Source organism: Parus major, chromosome 1A (assembly GCF_001522545.3).
Source record: "Parus major isolate Abel chromosome 1A, Parus_major1.1, whole genome shotgun sequence".
Classification (NCBI taxonomy): Eukaryota; Metazoa; Chordata; class Aves; order Passeriformes; family Paridae; genus Parus; species Parus major.
In genome coordinates this window covers 8,172,302-8,194,915 of record NC_031773.1, presented here as the reverse complement: position 1 = coordinate 8,194,915, position 22,614 = coordinate 8,172,302, and the positions used below count along the sequence as shown (strand labels likewise).

Below are 22,614 nucleotides of genomic sequence, written 5' to 3'. Positions count from 1 at the left end.
TGCATCAGTCAGATATAAACTAATCTCAGTCTTCTAGAGGCAATAAGAATATTAAGCTCAGAAACTTCATCTTGGTTCATTTCAAATCTGCCCATCTACTGTAGTATATTTGAAAATCATGTGGACACAGATTTTATCTGTTTAAACAGTCTTTTCTTCAAGGTTATTTCTTAGATATTAAGAATAAGATATAAGAAAAAGCTTAGATATTAGCTTTTTCTCTGATTCTTTGTATAGGTATAGTTTAATTTCGGCATATCATTAATTTTGTTTTCTACATTTACCTACTCTTCTCACTTGTCTGTAGCCTCCCAAACCCTTTCCATTGGTAGTTGTTTACTATCTCTCTTTTGTCTTATACATTTATTTGCTTCAGAAATTCCTTCACTTCTTCTAACATCACAAACAAAATTGCTGTTTCCTCTTTTGCCCTGAGGACATTCCCGTTCCCCTTATATTCTTAATTATCTACTATCTTACTCAGAAATTTTACTGATATTCATTTACTCATATTTTAGACCAATACCTTATAGTTAGTATTATGTTTTTAGCTCTTCCTCTGCCTTTGTGGTTGGTCTTTTTTAGGACATGCTACACTGCATCAATGTAGAATCCCCTTGAGTAGGGAAATTCTCATTTTAACAGGCCTTACCAGATTTTGTCAATTTGGCCTCTTTGTTGGAAGAAAAAAGGGACATGATTACAAATGAGACAAATGTGTCTTCTTGTTTGCAGTAAGGACAAAAGGAATTTGTGTAATGAAGTATCTACATAGTCCCCAGACAGCATCTGGCTTCCATAATGTTTTCTGTTTCTCAAGCTTATGAGATGATACTTGGTTTATAATTCATGTTCTTGCCCTAAATCATAAACATTTTAAATAATTCATTTATGATATACAGCAATATATAGACTGAATGTTACACAATAAAAAAAAACTATTTATTTGAAGTAACATATAATTTCATACTATTTCTGTATGAAAAATTAAAAGCTGTATCCTCCTCTAAGTAATATATTATATTCTTTATTCTTACACAAAGTGAAATCAAGTCCTCTGCCATGTACTTTAATCATACTGGCTTCATAGCAGTTTATGAAGCTTCATTGTAGGGGTGAAAGAAAGGTATTTCTCTGTGGGAGGTTAACTCATTTCTGCAGGCTGTATGCTTTGTCATTTGAAGACTTGGTTGCACTTCAAAAGAAGGCTCTAGGGTCAGTAAGTTCCCACTTACCTTGCTACCAAATTCCATCTTGTCTTGGACCAGAAGGAAAATTCTTCAAAAAGAAATTCAGATAATTATTCTGTAGGAATAAGTGTTCAAGATCAAAACTTATGTTTTTATACTTATAAGTACTTATTCTGTAAGTAATAAAGACCAAGATTTATATTTTTTATTTCATGAAACTTAGTAAAATACTTAAAAAAAAAAAAGTCTGTATGCTTCATGAAAGAATATAAAAACTTAACTCCATGTTCAAATTCTCATGCTAAACTTCTGAACCATGGTCAATATAAAATAAATCTCTCTCCCTGCCTCTTTCAATGAATATGAATCTCCTAACAAAGGGAGATGGCCATTCCTACACCTGATAGAAATGATCTGACCTTACTTTGTGCATGTCCTGGATTATACTCCTTGGCTTCCTCAGAAACTGCTCCTACATACACACTGAATAACTCTAATTTCTTATTTTTATCAGATTCCTGAGGCTTAAATCAGGGCGGCAAAATTTTACCAGAAGATGATGACACATTTACTGTCTTATGACACTTCCAGCAGAGAAGTGGGAAAAACCCTAATCATACTCATTAGACAGCTCCACGCTTTCCTACCAAATTAGGATTGATACAGTGCTGGATGTATGCAAGATGTGGTCTCATTTCCTAAGTTTAAATTGAACAGCGTTCAGCCTCAAATCCAGGCAAAGCAAGTGTCCAGTGACCCAAAAAGTCTTTTGAACCTTTTGAACCACTGACAGTGGTTCACTCAAGCTAGGAACTTGCAGAAGGTTATAACCCATACCTCATCACACAGCCTGGAGAAGGATGAGTCCACCAGCTTCTTCTGGCCATGCATTTTCCAAGACAGAGAATTCTTCAGCTCCTTAAACAATATAAAATATGTGAATTTGTTTCTGGAGCTTCATTGATAGAGGAGTGACACCCTAATCAAAGGCTCTGGAAAGAAAAATTAGTATAGATTCTGGTATGAATTTAGAGCATCTTCTTGAATGTTTTCAGATTCAATACCTTGAAGGCTATTGGAAAATTAATTGCAAAAATCTAACAATTTTTAGTGGTTCAAATATTAACTGTTTTGAATATTAAAATTGAAAATATTGAGCTGAAATTAAAATAAATTATATTTGTTACGCAGCTTTTAGTTTTTATGAGCATAGAAATTTAATAAGGTATCTAATAAAGTATTAAATATATATGTGAGGCCAAGCTACATTTGTAGTGAGAGCCATCATTACGAATTTCCTGGTTTTGGTCAAAGAAAAACTGATATGGGAATATAACATCTGCATTTTTAAAGTTTCAACTCACAAAAAATTGAAACGCAAAAAACCACTACTAATTATTAATTTCTTAATTATAGCCACACATAAGAGGTCTCCAAAAGATCTTTGAATGTAACTTTTCAAAGCAGTGATTTATCTTTGATATACAAGAAAAGAATGCATCACATTTAATGAGCAATATTTGAGTTTATGTCATTTAAAAATATTTATTCACATCAAAAAGAGAATCATAGAATAGGAAAATGATAATTTTTAATTTAGTCTAACAGCAAAGACCTAACCCAATCATATTTACCTACCTACCAAGGAACAAGCTAATGAATTACAGCAAAATCCAGGTCCTATTTTCTCTTTTAAGCTTCAGAGCTTGAGCATCTTTTCATTTTGGACCTAAGCTGGGGTAGTTGTCAAAAAGAAGATACATTCAAGAAACAGTGGAAAATTGTCAGAAAGGGAAAATCTTCCACAGCAGGCAATAACCTACATGAAAACACCCATAATTCTAAATTGGCAAAGAATTATGTATAGTCTGCATGTAAAGGAAATTTTTTTATTCTTATAGTAACAGTTCAAGACTGACTTAAAGCAGAAACTAATTGAGGAACAGATTCACAATAAAATGTATAAGGAAAATTCCATTCTTAGGTACTCATCCAATAGCAAAGCTTTATTTTCCTTCATAGTCTGTTCTGCTTTATGCAGTTCTCTTTACATTAACCTTTCCATTTTCACTATGTTCAATAATAGCACTAAACACACTCATTATTTTAAATCCACTACTATATCAAAACTTTTATTGCATTAAATATAGCAAGCCAAATACTTTTAAAAAACTTCTCAGACAAAAACCACATAATCTGTATATCTGGAAATAGCTTAAGTGAAAGCACAAGAGTGATGACAGCCACACTTACTGACTCTGAAAATAAAGAACTTAGAGTGAGGCAGTTTAATCCAGTAAGTATCTAAGTTAAACAAAATATTGCTAGGGTTAAATTTAATCCTGAGATATTTCACTCCCTTAAATTGCTTCCTACAACAGAAAAAGGGAACAGAGAATACTGAGTTCATATGGCACTCACTGTGAATTACTTCAGCTCAAATCTTCAGGATCAAGAAAAATCTAGAAGACACCTGGGCCAAATCTCACTGATTTCAAGAAAAAAGTATTGTCAGCTTACCAAGAAAAAAAAATAAAAAGGGTCCTGCAATTTTTGATTATAAATATTTTCTTCATCTTTAAAGGCCTATTATTGAAATGACCTTCCAAATGTATAATGCTCAGATTAAAAAAATTCCTTTTGCCACCAAAGCTATGTACCAATTTGTCAGAATGTCTCAGCTTCTGTTAAATAGTGCCTTCCATGAAACAATTATTGATTATAAAGTAGGTTGAAGCTTCAGCTGTAAATGTACTTGTAAATTTTGGCAATGACTTGAAACAGTACAGGATTTAGACCAAACTGATTTATGAACAGGAATGTGAAAGCACTGGAAAGTTAAATCGAATTACTCTTTTAGGAAACCTTCAGATATCTGTATTATACTATATTATACTGATATATATACATATATATATATATACTGATAAGTACCCTGCATATTTGGGGTTTGTATTAACAAAAGAAAACTGAGTCCATTTAATGAGCATGAGGGAACATTCTTCTTTTAAGGGTGGAAAATGAGAGCATTCTTCCTTAAAGGGTGGAAGCTAAGGGAGAGATTCAAGGCCTGGAGAAATGGGATTACCTTATGTGTTCTGTTTCCATCTTCATCAGTGACAATCTGGTCAGGACCTGTACCCTGACACGCTGGCAGACACATACGTGGATCTGTCTTGCTGTCTCTTGAACTAACACAAATCTGTTGTGCCTGGATTCACAGTGCTGGAAGAATATGTGAGAGAATGCTGTGGGGCTTTTATGACAAAGGACCTGTAGATTTTCAGGTTGGAAACAAGAATTAAAGAAAGCAAATATGAAAGTTTACTAAGTGATTTAATTATTTTATGAAGTGAAAAAAATGATGAGTTTTGTTATTTGAGGAAACAGAGAGCATTCAGATTTCCTGCACTGGGGGTAAAAGTAATACTAGCTTTCAAACACTGTTTGCTTTTTTATTACTCCTTACATATTTTTAAAGACTAATGACTATTATTGGAAGGAATTGACATGATCTTTCCATATTTGTAAAGGCAAGCTCCCTACTGACTTTGGCACAGGCCATTTGTACAGAAAGGATGCTGGGTTGTGTCCACAACAGCTTGGGTTTATTTAAGCTATGATTTTAGTTACTGCAGCTCAGATTTGTCATCTTCCAGGGAGCAGTTTGTACTCTAATCCTTTTCTATAGGATATGCTCAGGCTGTGTCTATTCTGTAGCTTGAATATGTACTGATATATATGGATATGTAAAATTATTTCCAATTGATTTTATCATGCATGTAGCATGTGAAATACTGTGCCCTTAGACCTGCAGTATTTTTTCAGCCATGAAATTCCTTTGACATTTTGTGCTGCTTACAAGGTCATGGCAATTGCTACACAGGACAACTAGTCTGTACCAGCACAATGTTTCTTTATGTCTTACAATTATATATTTGACTGCAAGGTAGACAGGCCAAAAGGAAAGTGCTGAGAGTTGGCTCAGCCTAATGGTAGATGTATACATATATGTATATGTGTACATATGTTATTCATGTGTACATATGATACATGTATACATACCTATATATTATATAGGTAGAGATGGCTTAGATGAAGAGGAAGGTGAAGATGTAAGGAAGACCTTGACTGAAGCAGAAAGTGTTGGTTTATCTCTGCATCTGTAGAAGCCTAGAAAATGAGGCAGCTCCCGTGTCCATCTCAAACATGGCTGTGGAGCCAACCAAGGATTGCTGGTGGTAACAAATAAGGATTTGTGGTAATAGCACATTATGAGAGTGAACAGGATGTGACTTGAGCAGGGGATCATACAGAGCTAGCGTAGCATTTTTCTGGGACAAATGTTCTTGACAAATGCTCCTGGAAATAAGCACAACACAGTCCAGCACAAAGGCAAAAATGAGATTGAGAAATGGATATGGGATGTAGGGGAGGAACAAGACCACCCAAGGCCCTCCAATCCCTCCAACGCATTTCCAGAAAGGCTTAAAAATGGTCTGTGCATGAAAATTAATTGGCATAGAAAGCAAGAAGCTTATCTCCAAGGCAGGGAAAACTCAACTATAAAAAGGTTCACCCACAAAGCTGAAAACCCTAGACACTCCATCAGATGGATCAACACTGGAGCCAGGTCTGGTGATCTCCCTTCCTTTCTTCCCTTCTTTCTCTCTCCCCCTCTTTAATACAGCTCTCTTGCTTCCCTTTATCCAAAACCTGCTGCTCTGTGCTTATGCTAGGAGATCAGGGACTAAATTAAAACAATTTTTATGCCAAGTGTGTGATTTACTAATAAAATTTTGTAAGCTTTTCTAGAACCTCTGACTTTCATCTTTCCTTTTGATCACAAATATTTTTAATCCTGAGTGCTCCCTTCCCCTTTTGAGTGGGATGCCACAGCATCTGTGGGCACTTTTAGTGGTGCACAGCTGTTTTCCACCACTGCAGCAAAGGCACAGGTGTCTCATACCGTATGCCCTGACTGCAGGATGATGATGTATCACTTCATGCTACCTGATAATCCATTTCCCATTTGGCAAAGCACAATGGCAAGCTGGCTTGCTTCGAAACATCTGCTTAACACTGTTATGCTTATAGTTAGGGCTTTGATTAAGTGCTTTGATGACATCAAGCCTAGCTAGAGATTAAAGAGAAGTGACAGTGTTAAAGTCAAAACCACCTCATTAATCCTTTTTTTTTTTTTTTCTGATTTATTGACAGATAAGAATTTCTCACGACTTCATGATACAAAGTTATACAGTAAAAAGTCAAAGGTGTATTTTCCAGATTATGCATCATCCTTAGACTGATTTTCATTAACTTCTTAATGTTGAATCAGCCATTACCTACTATGTCAACATGCATTAAGAGCTACTATTAAATAGCTTTTTATTTATTTAACTTCAGCTTGAGAGGTAGAGAGGCCTGCTTTATCAAAGACTTTCTTACCAAGAATGTTAAACAAAAATTTAAAATGTTACACCTGCTGTAGACAAAAATCTCGGTTCGGGGCTTATACAGAGTTTAAACTTTCTTTCTTTTTAATTGCTTTGATTTGTTTGTACAAGGAAGCAGTGGTTTTTGTCAGTGCTGATTTGTGCACTGAAACCGTGTTTTTCCCCTTTGTTCCACAATCCTGGCTATAATACCTGAGATTTCTGGGTATTTTTTTTTCTTTTTAGGGTGACATTAAATGTGATAAAAAATGTAAAAGAACTCAAGACAATATGCTAGGTGGAAACTAAGTGAAAACAGATTAGTAGAGGTGGACTCATACAGAACAGAAGCACCATCACTGTGTCCTATTTATATCATACTTTCATCCACAGTTAGCTGTGAATGATTTCACTTGGAATATCTTCCTGAGAACACTTCTGACAAGAGAGGAAGATAAGCATTGTAGTTCTGCTTCCTTTTAGTCAAGTAAATATCTGAAGGCTTAGCTGACAAAAGATACACTAAACACAGGCAGCTTCCATTTGGGATTTTTTTCCCACCTTCCACCTTCATAGTTTCTTCTTATTGTTTGGAATTTCTTTTCATTGTTTGGAAGATTTGGACAGGATTTTTAGATTTTTTCAGAGAGTAGAGAAGAAGAATCTTGTGGGAGGGTGGATTTATTGTTTACTTGTTTTCTTTGCTTTTTTCAAGGTATTCAGAAATATTTCAACACTTTAAAGCAACACACAAAAGGCAGATTCACAGAGGAGCTCACTGGTCTGGATCCTGAGAGTTATTTACATTCTTCATCTTCACTTTTGAAGATTTCAGGTTCTGAGCCTGTAAAAAGTGAGCTCTACTTGACATAATGAAAAAAATAAAACTCTTTTGGCAAAAGAAACACAAGATGGAGATGAACTCAGTCCACCCTTACAAGACATCCAGAAAATCACTTTTTAATTTAGTTCATAGTTTTAACAAAGAATGGTGGCACACTGATATATTTGGTATGGTGAGATATTAATTTTCATGTTGCATCCAGGCCAAGTGATGACAAGATCTTTTGCTTAGAAATAAATAATGATATTTCAGTTATTATAAGTACAATTACATTTTTTTGCTGAAGTATCCTTTGATATACAGCACAGTTATGTTAGCAGAGAAATACTACTATTTATTAATTCCACAGAGACAGCAAATGAATTAGTTGAATAATTATGTACAATACTTGGATTTGTAATGGGCTACCCAGTCCAAATAAACAACCTAATAGGAATATCAGTGAAGGAAAAAAATAGTAAAAATAGCTTAATTCTCTTTTAAAGGTTAAAAAATTACACTTGGCTATTTTTGTCAGGGGTATCAAAGTGGTGAAACAGGGGTCTCCTCCAAGGGCTGTCTCTTCCCTTGGAAATCAGGGGGATTGCAGTGTTTGCTTTAAGTTACAGAAGTATTTAAGTGTTCTGCTGTAGTGCCTGCCATTCCACTGGACAGGGCTTGTATTCCTCAATTCCTCCATCAAGAAACTGCATTTCAAGGAGCATTTGTCCCCAGACTTAGCTTTAATAAGTTGGCCTGCACATGACATCTTTAATCCACTGCAGGATCATGTGTTTCAGGATGAGACTGACCTCTGTGACATATGACTGTTCTCTATCAAACTCACATTAATATGCACAAGTTATTTTGAAAAGAGCTGTCCTCAGCCATGTGTACTTAACATCATAATTTTAACTTCCCTCATAGATTAAATTAATTTGTGAGTTTTGTGAAAATTCAGCCAAAGAAAGTGGAACCACATATGCAGTCAAAATTAATATGTAACTATACTAAAGATACCTTGCTGAAATTGCCACAGATTCTTGAAGGAAGTTTTACTAGCTCATAAAAATCTTTTCATTCATGGGTTCATAGGTAGTTATATAATTTATGTCTGCAGAAAATCTCCACTGAATCCTTTATTCTTATTTTTCACCCTCTGACTAAACTTTGGCATGACAAAGAGGGAAAAAAAAGTCCATTTGTACTCAAGAATCCTTGAGAGAAACTTAATCTCTCTATCAGCACTGACATGTGCATTGCACTGTATACATCACGCCTACTCTGAAGCAGCTTTCTCATCCCTTCAGGATAATTCCTTTATGAGCATCTGAGTACTGAATAGAACACATATAAATCGTCTGGCAGATGTTCTTAGTAAATCATTGAGAGGCTTGCATTAAAAATTAGCCACCTGTGTATTTATCTGCTCCTTTCTAAGTATCAATAAATTATTTAAAATACTGCAATGTCTGTTTGAATTTATCAGTGGTCTTCATTTCTTCATTGGTCTTTGTATTTCAATTTCCCAGGAATTAAAAGATAGGAGAACCTTTTAAATGTAATTGTTAGTTTACAGCAAGCAGCATAATCACTGAGTGAAGTAATTAAATTTCAGGCAAAAAAAGCTCCCAACAAACCAAACCAAAAAAACTTTAAGAAACACAAGGTATTCATGTTTCATCAGTTTTATTATTTGCTTGTTGCTTCAAAATAACACATGCCACCTGTAAAATATATTGGTCCAAAGCAGACCTAGCATAGACATTCGGCATGGGCGTAACATGAAATTTGCTACCTGCAAATTCCAATAAATTCTGTTTTCCTTTTCAAAGTGGTTCATTGGTAACAGCACCACAAAACCTTCTCTTTCGTATTTGTGCTTAGATTCAGTGAGAGAATTATGTGAACGGTTTCTGCTGCTGAGCATGTTTTCTTTTACAATTGAAATTCAGTAACATTTAAATCTATTGTCTGTTTTTTCTTTTGTTCTCCTGATTCTTGTCACCATGGTATAATTAAGCTAACTGAGAACTATAGGGGTTTTTAGTCCCCTCCCATGTTTGGGAGATCTTTAGTTACAAACTATGTAATTAACAGTTGCTGAATGTGGGCATACTGGAGATCAAAAAAAATGATCAGAGCCCTGGCACTTGGTTGAAATCTGGCATTAGGTACTATAAATGGTGGTAATTGTTAAAGTTCTTAAAGTTTAAACCAGTTCCACCTGCAACTAATCGCCTTCCTCCTGACTGTACATGTAAGACAGGGATCAAATAATACCTTGAAGATCACCTGGACCTCATAAAAGGCTGCTAGAAGCTTGGTTGAGGGGGAGACGTGGGTGTTCAGGCTGGCTCTGGTGAAAGGGTTTGAGCTGATGGAAGGATTATGATTGATAGGTTGAGCTTCTGCTAAACTGTTTTGTTCTGAAACAGTTGAATTATATTTCTGAGGAAAAAGCACTAAATTCTTTTACTAGGAAGTATTTTCACCAGATTATGGTTTGATAGGGGACTTATGGTTAGGGACCTTTCCTTTCAGGAGCTTGATTTTTTTTCTCATAAGCACCTTCCAAAATTGCTGCAAATAACTAGGTCAATATGTAACTATGTTTTAGCTCTGATTCATCCTGTCTCTTTTTCACAGCAAAAGCTGCTTAGGGATGTTAGCAAACTGGGGTGATAAAGATACTATGCATGGTAGCATTTTCCCTTTTTATAAAGATTTCAGCTTCACTATCACAAGGTTCTCTAAATACTCAGTATAAGAAGAAAATCTTATCTTGTCAAGGATATGATCTTCACTTTTTCCTCTTGGAGAAAATTAAACTTTGAGAGATTTTTGTAGTTTTGAATTCTAAGCTGAAACAGGTACCTGCCAAATTGCCAGAAGGCTAAATTTTAAACCACCATATGCTTCTTTATTATTTCTGACTGTTCAGAGGATGGAGCTACAGAGAAATTCCCCTTTGTGGTAGCCTCATGCACTGGTTAATGAGACCTGATGCTTACTCTTAGTACACAGATGTCCAGGGAGTGGGATATCAAAACATTTGGCTGAAACTTTGCTATTATCATGTTATATGTCTTAATGCTCATACATAATTTGAAAGCTCTGCTCCACTGCTAAGGTTAGGAGAGGATAATAATGTATTGACATGAAAAGGGAAGTGGAAAATGGAAATAAAGTGCATTTCTAAAAGTCAACTTACTCTTGATTGATGTTACTGAAGAAAGTTACACAAAAGTGTTGTAAAGAGTGAAATAGAGATGTCGAGGTTTGGATGTAAAATAAACCAATTAAACCATGCTGTTTGATATCTGATGAAGTCACACGTGATGACCTGGTCAGACCAACAGCATTAGTGAATAAAAGCAGAAACTCCATCAAAACCAGATGCTACATCAGGATTTAACTATCATAAGCAAAATACGTTTGGAAGTTGGTGCAGTGAACAAGGTATTAAAAATTCATCCTCTATTTTGAATATAAGAATAATACCCTGAAGAAAGCACACAGCCTTAACCACAGTCTTAAAAAAGATAAATAGGGCTATAGAAATAAGGGAAAAAAGAAGAAAAAAAATGCAACCCTTGTTGCTATGTTACTAGTCTTTGGAGCAAGATCATGCACACATGGAAATCAATGTCAGTTCTGTTTTTCAGTTTTCCTCCTGTGTCATAACTCTCATAGTTCCTGGCTGGGAAACAGATGATAATAGAGCCAAGTCTTAATAAACTCTGAGTGGGGTACTCTAACTGAACAGAGCATATTTTGAGCTGAGAGATTCAGTAATTGCTCATAGCAGGAATTGTAGACTTTTATTAATTGTTTGCTGAGACTGGGGAGTGCATTAAGGCACGTGGAATGTGTGGCATGGAAGCCAGGAGAGCTCTGGGAGACACCCTGGCTGAGAGGACACATTTCTGGGACATTACTTAATTCTACCTCTAATCCCTGCAACCAGGGCAGAGGGGGAGGGAAAGCAGTGCCACAGCACCAAGATCAGCATTGCCAGAGCATTGCTTTGTTGTACTCAATGCTGCTGAGGCAGAATGAAACAATCTTGACCCAAAAGAGTCGCAAAAAGTACAAGAAATACATGGACTCATAAGGAAGATAATGAGGGGAAATGTATTTTGGTTCAGAGTACCAGGCAGAAATCTCACCCCAACAGGCATTTAACTGCTTGTTCTTGTTTCCCTTACCATGGAAGCACTGAAATCTCCAAGAGAAAGAAAAACTAGTATATTGGAATTTAAATGTATGTGATAAAGAAATCTTCCCCAGCCAGTTTACATCTAAGAAACTCTGAAAGCAGTTAATTCAGTCTTTCACTCATTTTCTTTTTGCTTTCACTTGGGCAAGTCTAGGGTCAGGCCATAGATGGTTGGGGGCTTAAGCATGTGATATCTGAGCAGCAGCTCAGAGAACTGCAGTTCATCTGTGGAAGGAGAAGGCAGGGAGGACATCTTACTGATACCTTGAGCTATGGAGTTAAAATTAGTCCTGCTGAGAGTGTTGGAGCTGACCAGATGACCCCAAAGGCCTTTTCCAGCCTTTGATTATATGATTGTAGGAACAAGGTCTGTAAACTGTCAGAAATGAGTATTCAAAAAATATTTTACCCAGTGAACTTAATATGAAGTATCCCAGTATTTTGAAAATCAGAACAATTACCAACACTGCTATGACACATTTTGGGACTGGAGATGAAAAGAGATGAGAGATCACACAGTCCTCAGCTATTCTGTGACAGTACAGCTTAAAGGCAACAAAAAAGCCAGCTGCATGGTTTCAAACAGCCACAAATATTAGTATAGTTACTTCCCCAATGGGAAAATAGACCCTTCTCCCTCCTTTCCAAATCAAATACTTAGGCCTGTTATTGCATAAACATTTTGTTCCATTTATTTGTCTTTCTAGCAGTTAACCTCAAAGCTTATCTCTGCAATATATTCAGAAAACTTCTAAATTCCCAAAAGATTAGGCAATACCCAAGGTATAAATAAAGTGTTTTCTTTATTTCTTCCCAAATGCAAATTCAGGGGATATTCCTCAAAATATATTTTATATATTTTAATATTTATATTTTAATGTGTATATATCTGGCTGTCTGGACATGACTGTAATAATCAATAGTTATATTTTCTCTTTTGTACAGACCAAGCCAAACAATTTCCAGTCTCTTTATAATATTCACTAGGAGTTAAATCCTCTACTTCTCCACAGTCTTTTGTCTGAGTACCTTTTTTAGAAGTCAGATTTGCATAGGTTGTAGGAGGAAAGGAAACATCTCTTTCCCTTTCTAATTAGGCTGTAGAAAGGCAACTGAAGCACTCCATTATTTCTAGTTAAACTGGTTATCATAATTTTGTGTAAATATCTTGGATTTACTAAATATTATTTCATATTTTATAATCAAATTATATGTCTGTATAGGTCTATAAACAGAAAAATGGTGACTAGATCATACATCTACAATTTAAAAAATCTACATCTATTCATTGAATCCCAGTATTTTTTCTCAAAATCACTGTAACAATGTGTCAAGATGGATTCATTGTATATTGGCCATAATCCAATTTGTGCAATGATATTCTTCCCACTAAAGCTTCCATGTCAGTAATACAAAGATATTTAAGGTCATGGCTTATTCCTCAAATGTGTGGCATGCTGCTATTTTTAATCAGCATCTTCTGCATATAAAGAAATAGTATTTTTTCTCCCCAAACCCAAAAGAACTTAGATTCATTATATTTTTGTCAACTGTTTATTTAATTTGATTTTCTGGAAGCTTTTATTTAGGAAAAGAGTCTACATATGACTTTTAACACTTTCCCTCAAGATACAGTCTTTGAAGAAGTTTTCTTACATTTTGAATTTTATTACATAATTGCTTTTAATTTAGAAAGAATAAATGAATTTATAAAAATTGTTGGTCTAACTAAATTAACATAGTTTGGAAGAGATTGTTTTTAATTAATTAAAAATGTCTTCCTTCTATTTTTAAGGAAAAGCCGAGTTCAGGAATTTAAATGCTAGCACAGATATTAAGGGAAGTCTGCTCTCATCTTTAGCTGCAGCTCTGGTAAGAGAGCAGAGACCTTGTGAGCAATTTAAATATGATCCGTGAATGATTTCTCAGTGGATTAGCCCCTAACCTTTAACTTTTGTGACATTAGTCACATCTCATCTTGACATATATAATGGAATATTCTCCTATTCAATTGTTTAAAAAATGTCCAGTTTGACTTCTGATTGACCTTTGATGAGAGCTGAGCTCTTTAAAAGGATTTAACAGTTGTAGCTTCATTTGTCTTTCTGGAAGAGGTTAATGATAGGTGGGAATTACTTCTATGAAGTAGAACAAATACAGCAGAAAATACATCCTGAAATTAAAAATAGTTAAATAAGTGATGCAGGGCTTGCTTCCTGACATTAAATATGTAGAAGTCTTCTATTCCATGAAACCATAAAATAATGCTTAGGTGTTTCTCTGATCTATGAGGGCAAACAAAAAATCCAAAATATTATTACAGGGAAAATCCCAGCACATTTAAAAGGGGAATAAATTTGGACTGAGAACTACACTGATATTTAGGTATATGTTATTTCATGAAAAAAAAAAAATAAAAAAAATCTCAAATGGCATTTCAAAACACCACTCTGCAAACTTAGTCAGTAATGTATTTAAAAGGATACCTTAATAACCTTAAAGATACAACTGGCTAATTTTAACTCTAGAACCTCAAATTCCTTAAATTATGATTACAGAAAAAGACACCAGGATTTTGCATAGCATTCCCCATGAAGACTATCAGTGAGATTCTGGATCCAGAAGTATAAAAAGAATCAGCATCTCTATCCAGAGCAGTCAATTTGTACTGATGAGCAAGGCCCTAAAAAATTTACCCTAACTTGTCCAGCAGGACAAGAATCTTTCTTTCATGTAAAAGAAAGTATTAGTTATCACCTGTAATGGCTTATGAAGAAGATATATGTTGTTATCCCACCAGCCTTTGCTCCCCCACAGCTGGTGGGATTAATTTCATTTCAGCTACATTAAAATACAAAGGCAATGCAAAACTGGTGACAGGGATGCTTTATTTTGAAACCAAATACAAGTAAAAATCCACATCCCTAAAGCAGTTGAAGAAGATTGAGCTTCTTCTTGTTGATTCTGAAATCCAGTATGATTTGAAATTTGAATGCCATTGGCATGTGTCACAAGGACACATGGAAATGGATTCTTGGAAATATTCTTGGAAAACTTTTTTCTATGATGAGGACACAGAATTTTTATTGAACTGATTAGAAGTTGTTATTTATTTAAGCCAAAGATTATTATATGTGTCTTTGTGTTTCAGTGTCATATATGACACCATCTGTTGGGCTGGAAATCCAGCGTTTGGAAAACTGTAAAACAGAAAATCCAGGAATTTTTTTAACTTCCTCTGTACTACATTGGATGAATTCTTTAAAAAGTTATTTAAAGTAGGTACCAACTACTGACTATGCACAGACCCTGTGTGTTTGTTTGGTCTCTTCTTGACAGGAATTTTGAAACAGTGGTCTAATGAATAATATTTGAATATGTTAATTTTAAATTAAAAATTGCTACTGAGAAGCAATGTGTTATTGTTCTCCTTTGTTGAGGAAATCCATAGCAGGGACACTCCTAATGAGCTCTTTCATGCTGCACAGATACTCATTGTGACTAATAGAATGCTGAAACCTCATCAGCTTTGCAAATTATCATAAACAGCAATTGATTTGGACCTTCTGGATACTTTTACTATATTTCAGCGATCCCATGTAATTCAGAATACCACAGGTAAACTGGGGCCTTTGAAAACAGATTTATCCACAAAGAAAACCTTCCTTAGGGCCTTTGAGCAACAGTCTTTCCAGTACGCTTTAACATAAAATTTTCTCTTTATGGAGGGTCAGGATTTCTGCCTTCCTCACCATGGATTTGTCTTTAGAGTAACTACAAATAACTAAAAGATTAACCACTTTCTTTAGGTGTGACAGATCTTACGAGGTTTGGGGTTTTTTTAACTTGAAAATATTTCAATCCTTCCCTTTCCTTCTCTCTCTAGAAAAAATCTTGTTAAGTAGCAGCTGTCTTAGTGAGTCATCAGAACTAGCATGTCTAGCATCAATATTTACTACCAATCTTCAGATGGCAAAAACTACAATAAAATGGACTGTCCCAATTTATGCCAAGCAAAAATACATAATGCTATATAATGCTCCAAATTAATTTAAGAGCCTTTTAGAATAATCCTAGAGAATGGCAGAATGGGTTGGGTTGGAAGGGGCCTTTAGAATTCATCTAGTCCAACTCTCCTGCAATAAGTAGGGGCATTTCCAGTTAGATCAGAAACTCATCCAATTTGACCTTGAAGATATCCAGGGATGGGGGCAGACATTTTATAGACCCTGTAGCTATAGGACAAGGGATAATGGTTTTTAACTAAAAGAGAGTAAATTAAAGTCAGAAATAAGGAAGAAAACTTTTTTACAGTCAAGGTGTTGATACAGTGAAAAAAGTTGCCCAGAGAGGTTTTTGGATGCTCCATTCTTAGATAGCTTCAAGGTAATAGATTATTTATTAGACATTGAAGTGTAAGTAAAATGAAACAACCAAAAAAAGGAGTAGAAAATAAAAAGTCACTTTTTACAACTAGTTTCACAGACAATAGGCTATGTGCATCAGCTACACAGATCAAGATATATATAGTAACATTTTCATAGAATTAGTAGTACTGGCACTTTTTTATTTCAAATGTCTAAGATATTTTAGTCTAAAGGCTGTAGTCACCTTAAGATGGGTAAGTCACCAGTGGGATTTAGGAGCCTTTGTTCCATGAGCACCTGAATGTTTATGCAAAGAGTGCAAGCTGAGGAACTCAAGGGTAGTTGCCTCAGGTTACAGAGACTGTTCAGAGCTTGTTTTCAATATGTAAGACCAGGAAACTACCTTCTATGGGGAAAAAATATCCCTTCAAATGTTTCCAAATCTAGAGTTTCCCTAGGGCTTTTCATAAAGAAAAAAATGTGTGGAACTTTCCTGCTTGTTCACAACTAATGTGTCCCAATATCCACCTTCCTTTACACAGGTGTGCTGGGGACTCTGCAGGATGAAGAACACTACAGTCAGCCAGTTTTTCTTTCTAAGGAATCTCTGTGGATCAAAACTTCATTATCCAGGATGTACCCAACACATATCAAACTAGTCCTGTATTTTCATCCCTGGAAGTTAGGGAGGGGTGATTTCCCTCCCCCTCACCACACACCTATTTGGAAAACATGATGTTATGTTGTTGTTATTGTTAAATTCCTTACATTTAGGAATTTTGAACTCTTATTTAGTGGAAATAATAGCACTGCATGAGGATTTTAAACTACACTTATTTTGTGAGTGTCATTAGTTATCTGCCTGGATCATCATCTCCTTTGAAATGCCCTACCAGATATGAAATGAACAAGCCTGTTTTTTTTCTCTAATCTTATAAAAACCTGACAATTCTGTTGCCATTTCTGTAGTGTTGCTATTTCCTCAGGAAGAAAGGTATGTGCATTTGAATTGGCTGCCTCCCTATCCATCTGTTAATTTCTTTCCCTGTGTTCTCTTCCTAATCACCTTTGAACATTTCAAACAAATTTGAAAGCAGAAAGTCTAAAAAAAAAATTAAATTCCTGCAAGTTTTGTGAAAACAGTCATCTGCCTCTCGGAAAGAGATTTGAATTGGCACTCCCATTGTGGGAAAGACAGATCAAATTGAGACAGATAAGGCTCCTAGATCAGACAGAACTATATATTGCACTCAGACAGATGGCTGGCCTGCCAGCATGGCAACAAAGAGCGTGTGTACTCAGGATTATCAGCAGCACATGTTAAATCTTTTCCAATTGTTGCCTGTGTCCTGCCATGGTTACTGCTGGAGGAAGGTTTGGGTCATAAAGAACACAAATCCATAAGAGATCAGCCTTCATTAGCTTCACAGCACACCAGAAAATTAGAAATGCACTCTTTTTCATTCATTTTATGTTTGCACCAAGGATTTATAATAGGAAATCAGAATAAATTTATATTATTTCTCTTTTCTTCAACCAACCAAACTTATAGAACAATATTCAAGACTAAAAAGCACCTGGAATTTAACTATATATCTTCTCCTTTCTTTGAATAAATGTTAGACAAAAAGGAAAACTTATTTTCAGAAATGTATCAGCTAAGAATACCAGAGCCTTCAGGAAAAAGTAGACACAAAAGACATACTGATGAAGATGCTATTTATAATATGTAAATTGTGTATCCAAATTATGATGATTAAATCAGTAAGTCAGCAATATATTTGCTGAGTTTGTACTTCCTAAACTATTTCAAAATCAAGACAGCAAAATCTTTTTTACAATAAATTTGAAATCACATTTTCTGTTTACCTAATATAAAGAATAATGGTTTTCAAGTACAGTGCACAGCTGTTGAGGTAATTATATTTGAGGTTCAGCTATTTTATTTATCAGTGTCAGCCAGTGTAACTGCAATACATAGAAGCCATTGTATGACAAATGAAGACATGGAAGTTAAACTCCTCAGTGGAGGTAATTAAGATGGAACAGAAAAGGTCTCTCTGCCAGTATCTCACCTCACAAACTTGGAGATCACCAAGATCTGCTCAACCACCCTTTCTTAGTCTTTCCTTTAGACATTTTGCTTTCACTGGGAAAGAAGAAATACAGATATGTCTGTGCTAACTTTGTATTGCACATAAGGAATTCCTAATGTCCTCCTTAGGACACATTTTCATGGAATACACCTCATGAGGCAGGCTCTGGCTGGCACCATTTCTGGGGTGAGTTCTGGTGCTTTCAGGAATACTGCCCCCACCTGCAGTGGTGTGAACAGAGGTGTGGCAGGCTGGATATGATATATGATATATGTTATATGATGATATGATATGATAAATAATGACCCCTCAGACTATATGTACATGATATAATGACCCCTCAGACTATGCAGTGCTTAATGGGTGGCCACACTAAAATAAATGCTCATTAAACACAACTTTATGAAAACTTTTGATGAAAATACTAATGATAGAAAAGCTGTTTAAACAGCTTTAAGTTTCTTATCATTAAAATTGATCCCCCGTGGCTGCAAATTAGAGAAAAATTTAAAAAGTGTTTTTAAACAATTTTTTTTTCAGCCCTGCCACAATTTCCCAAGTCTATATAAATTGTCTGTTTTGTGCCATAGCACCCACCTCTAAACTTCAAGGCCTGTTTTACGGATGCATTCATTAAGGTTTGTAGGGTCCCAGAGATCCCTAACTGATCCCAGAGGAATTAATTATACCTACAAACACCAAAACAGTCAGGAAAGTAACTGGCTGAAAATATTAGAAGTGTTAATTCATTATTTATGCTGCAGAGAGTTTATACTATTTTTTTTATACTAGACTAATTATTGAACTTCCTTTCTTTTCCTACTTCTCATTATATAAATCAGACCACTGCACTCCTTTCAGTTTCCTTCTGGAATAATCCCAAACTACAGAGCTACAAAGTCCTGGCCCTGAGTAAATCATTAACAAAGGTGTGGTTGATTAACATACATTTAAAATGGAGTGTCATTTAGTCTTTGGCTTCCTCCTGAAAGATAGAACAGTGTTATATAACAGGAAATTTTGTTGTGAATCCTGTGTGGTCCATCCCAGGATAAAACCCTTCTCACTGCTGCTACAAAGACCTGGGTGAGCTGCAGGGTAACAAAAACACCATTTGAATTCCTCTGTGCACAGATTAAAAAGCCAAATCTTCTACCCAGTGTACAGAAGGGACAGTGAAAATTCATGGAAAATAATGGATGAAAAGTCCTGGCTCTTATTAAACCAATTTTCAAAAGGCTGTGTTTCAACAGCTCTAAGGTCAAATTTAAATGCTATGGAAACTCTGTGCTAGGTCTGGTGCAGACAACAAGCTGTTTCCTTGGTGGGGATTCACAGTAATGCAGCATGCAGATAGGGGATGGGAAGGGAAGGGGAATTAGAGAAATCCTTGTTGCCTAACTTATGTACAGGGGGCCCTCTGGCTGCAAGGTGTGTGTCACTAACACAGAGAGGAGCTCGTAGTAGGCTGTTTGAATGGAAGAAATAAATATAAATGGATTTCAATAACCACCAAGAGAAAGCACAACCCAAACATCAGTGATAGAAATAGTAGACAATAATTCTCTTCAGGTATCTAGCCATAAATGATGCTAAATTACTGAAAAGATCTAGGACTGGGAAAAACAAGAAATGTAGTTGTGGGGTTTTAATGAATCTACATCATTGTTGTTCCAGGTTTTATTCTAGTAATTTCCATGAATATTGAAAATTCCTTAAACCCTGCAAACAATGACTTTTACTGGGGGAATACAAAACCTTCTCTGAAAAAAAAATATGCAAATTACTATTTTTCAATTACTTCTCAGCTGTTGTAATCACACTCCTTGCACTTCATAGCTGTTCACACTGGGACAGTAAAGCTGGCCTCACAAAGCAACACCAAAGGCATCTCAACCAAATCCCAACCAATGAAAGCCAACGTTGTGACTGAAATAGGAATTAATGCATCACTCTGATCGCTGCACTTGTTGATTTAACTCAGAACTTCAAAGGAGAGAATCAGAAGGGAGAATACAGCACAAAAGGCATAAAACACCAAAAAAGAGAAGTGGCTATGAAATATTGAACAGATTTTTCTTCTAAAAACATCCTTGGATCCCACTGCAATTTTATTCCTGTATTTTCAAGATTTTGGTATGGTTTCAGGTGAAATGCTAGCTTTTGTAAACTTACCAGAGAGACAATCAGTTTTCTAGTTTTTCATTATGACTTTTTAAAATAATATTTAACCTTTCATAGAGTGAAGCCAGGTCCAATAGCTAAAATTTCTGGGAAAATATTTGTTAAAATTTTTATAAGTATTATATTTAAGTATATAATTTCAAAGTTTTACCAAATAATTTTCTGGTCTTTGCGAAACTTGTATATGATATATAGTATAAGTGTATAGTAGATGTATTTCATCTGAACAGAGCCTGTTCAGCCCCATTTAAAGTCTGGATGTCAATGCATAAACAATATAAGAGAGTAGAAATAAAATTTTACAACACTGTAGTATTTTCAACAATTTGATTCTGGGTCTTCCTGAGGTTAAAATTATATCACTGATGGTATTTCCTCCCCAGAACTTCTTCAGCCTTGCTCTGTATTAATGCAAAATTTACCACCAGCAAGTTATGGCAGGAAGTTCCATATCTTATATTCTTCTTCATGTTATTGAATAGGCAACACCCTTGTTTATTTATTTGTTCCATTTTTTTTTTTCCAGAATATTTGACATGCCTTCTTTTTCCTAGTGAAAGAGAAGGCAAATTGCAGGTAGTATTAAACATCTTCCCACATTTTAAAGACAAAAATGCTATTCTTAAAAATTAAATTAATGCATTAAAATACCATTTATGACATACTAAAACTTTTTGGTGCTGCTTTTTCATTTTGTAAAAGCTGTATTTTAAGTACAGATTTTGCAAAGACTGAAATTTCCAATCTGTTTACATCATACTACCATGAGAGAAAATATTTCAAATTTTGGTAACAAATATTTTCATTATAACAAATCTATTAATGCTTTCCCCCCAAAGTTTGCCATAGAGCTGAATGCAGTACTGAAAATAGATGGCTTCCTGCTGTTTCAGTCTCTGTTACCATTAGCCTACTTTTAAATATGTTCTTCTATTTAGAAGAGAATGTTCGAGATAGACAACAGTGAAAAATGGCTGTAAAGAAACTGATTCAAGAAAACATCATAGGTTATATAGAATAATTTTTTCCTTAAAATAAAATCTATCTGCTAAAACAAGTGTAAAGGAGTGCAAAAATGGGTAAAAGAGATTAAATATACCATAACAAAAGTCCAAAATAAATGAAACAGAATTGTTTATGCCTGCTTTTCTGAAATAGTTAAAACAGTAACACTGGATATTTAAAATAATTTATTCTTCATAGAATAATTTTCTAACTGGTGTTATTTTACCCTAAAGCCCAACAACATTCTCTAAACTTCCCAATCTCTTTCTATGGATCTTTGTCCCTAATCTGAGTTTTTAGAGAAAATAAAATTTAAAAAAATGAACAGTTTTAACTATATAAGCCAATTCTTTTATTAAGAGACATATCATTAGATATGATTAGCTAATCATATCTAATGCTAATCAGCTAATTAGCTGATCAATTAGATCAGCTTTATGACCTTTTCTGTGGCTGTCTAATTTAACAAAAAGGCCAGGACTGTCTTGCGATGGGGAGGAAATGGCTGGATTACACAGAAACCTCTACAGGTGAGGCAGAGTTTATGGAATCAGCACAGCTCAAATGCAAGTAGCTGTCATTAAAGCTGTGGGCCCTTCCACACCACCTAAATACACAGGGACGGAGCATGAAGGAACATCTGCTGCCAGTTCTGCAGAGTTACTTGCCATAGCCTTAAGCCCCAGCTCTTTGAGTGCTCACCATATGCCTGTAGCTCTCATCCTTGACAGCAGACACCGAGCGCCAAGCCTGCAGCGCCAAGTCCTCAAAGCCAAATTGCAGCAACTTGTCGCAGCCTTCAAAGAGCCGAGGACGTCTGTGCTTCTGCTAATTGGAGCTCTCTGCTCTTCTCTGCCCACCAGTGCTGCAATCTTCCCTACTCCCTTCAGCCACTGGAAAAACACTCTTGCTCAGTGCCACCGGCAGTGAATTGCCTTTAAAGTATACACACACAAAATACAACAGCAGCTGTTGGCTCAGCTGAGGATTTTGTGAGGGTAATGAACCAAAATTTGCAAGGGATTTGTGAGAAAATGATAAATAGTTAAAAGAGGATGTTTTTCAGCTGGCTTCAGCCAGTTTGGAGACCAGATGTTTATTTGTTGTGCAAACATTGGAAGTGTTTGCTCCTTGGATCAAGTTAATATCTATTTGCATAACTAATAATTACATGGGGACACGTCTGGCTTGCCCCAATCTGTATAAAGGCAGACAGTAAAATTCCCTCATGTGGTGCTAAAAGCCACATCCTTTGGTTTGTACTAAGGTTAACAAAGATCCAAGTAAGAGTT

General features: G+C 35.4%; 1 long non-coding RNA gene across 1 annotated transcript; it reads right to left on the bottom strand.

The window, feature by feature from the left end:
* Positions 1–1,138: 1,138 nt before the first annotated feature.
* LOC107204148 lies at positions 1,139–22,151 on the bottom strand. Its single transcript, XR_004497670.1, has 4 exons — positions 22,025–22,151; positions 4,279–4,415; positions 2,028–2,108; positions 1,139–1,305 (listed from the first exon to the last, which is right to left on the bottom strand). It is a non-coding gene; the product is annotated as an uncharacterized LOC107204148 (long non-coding RNA).
* Positions 22,152–22,614: the final 463 nt, after the last annotated feature.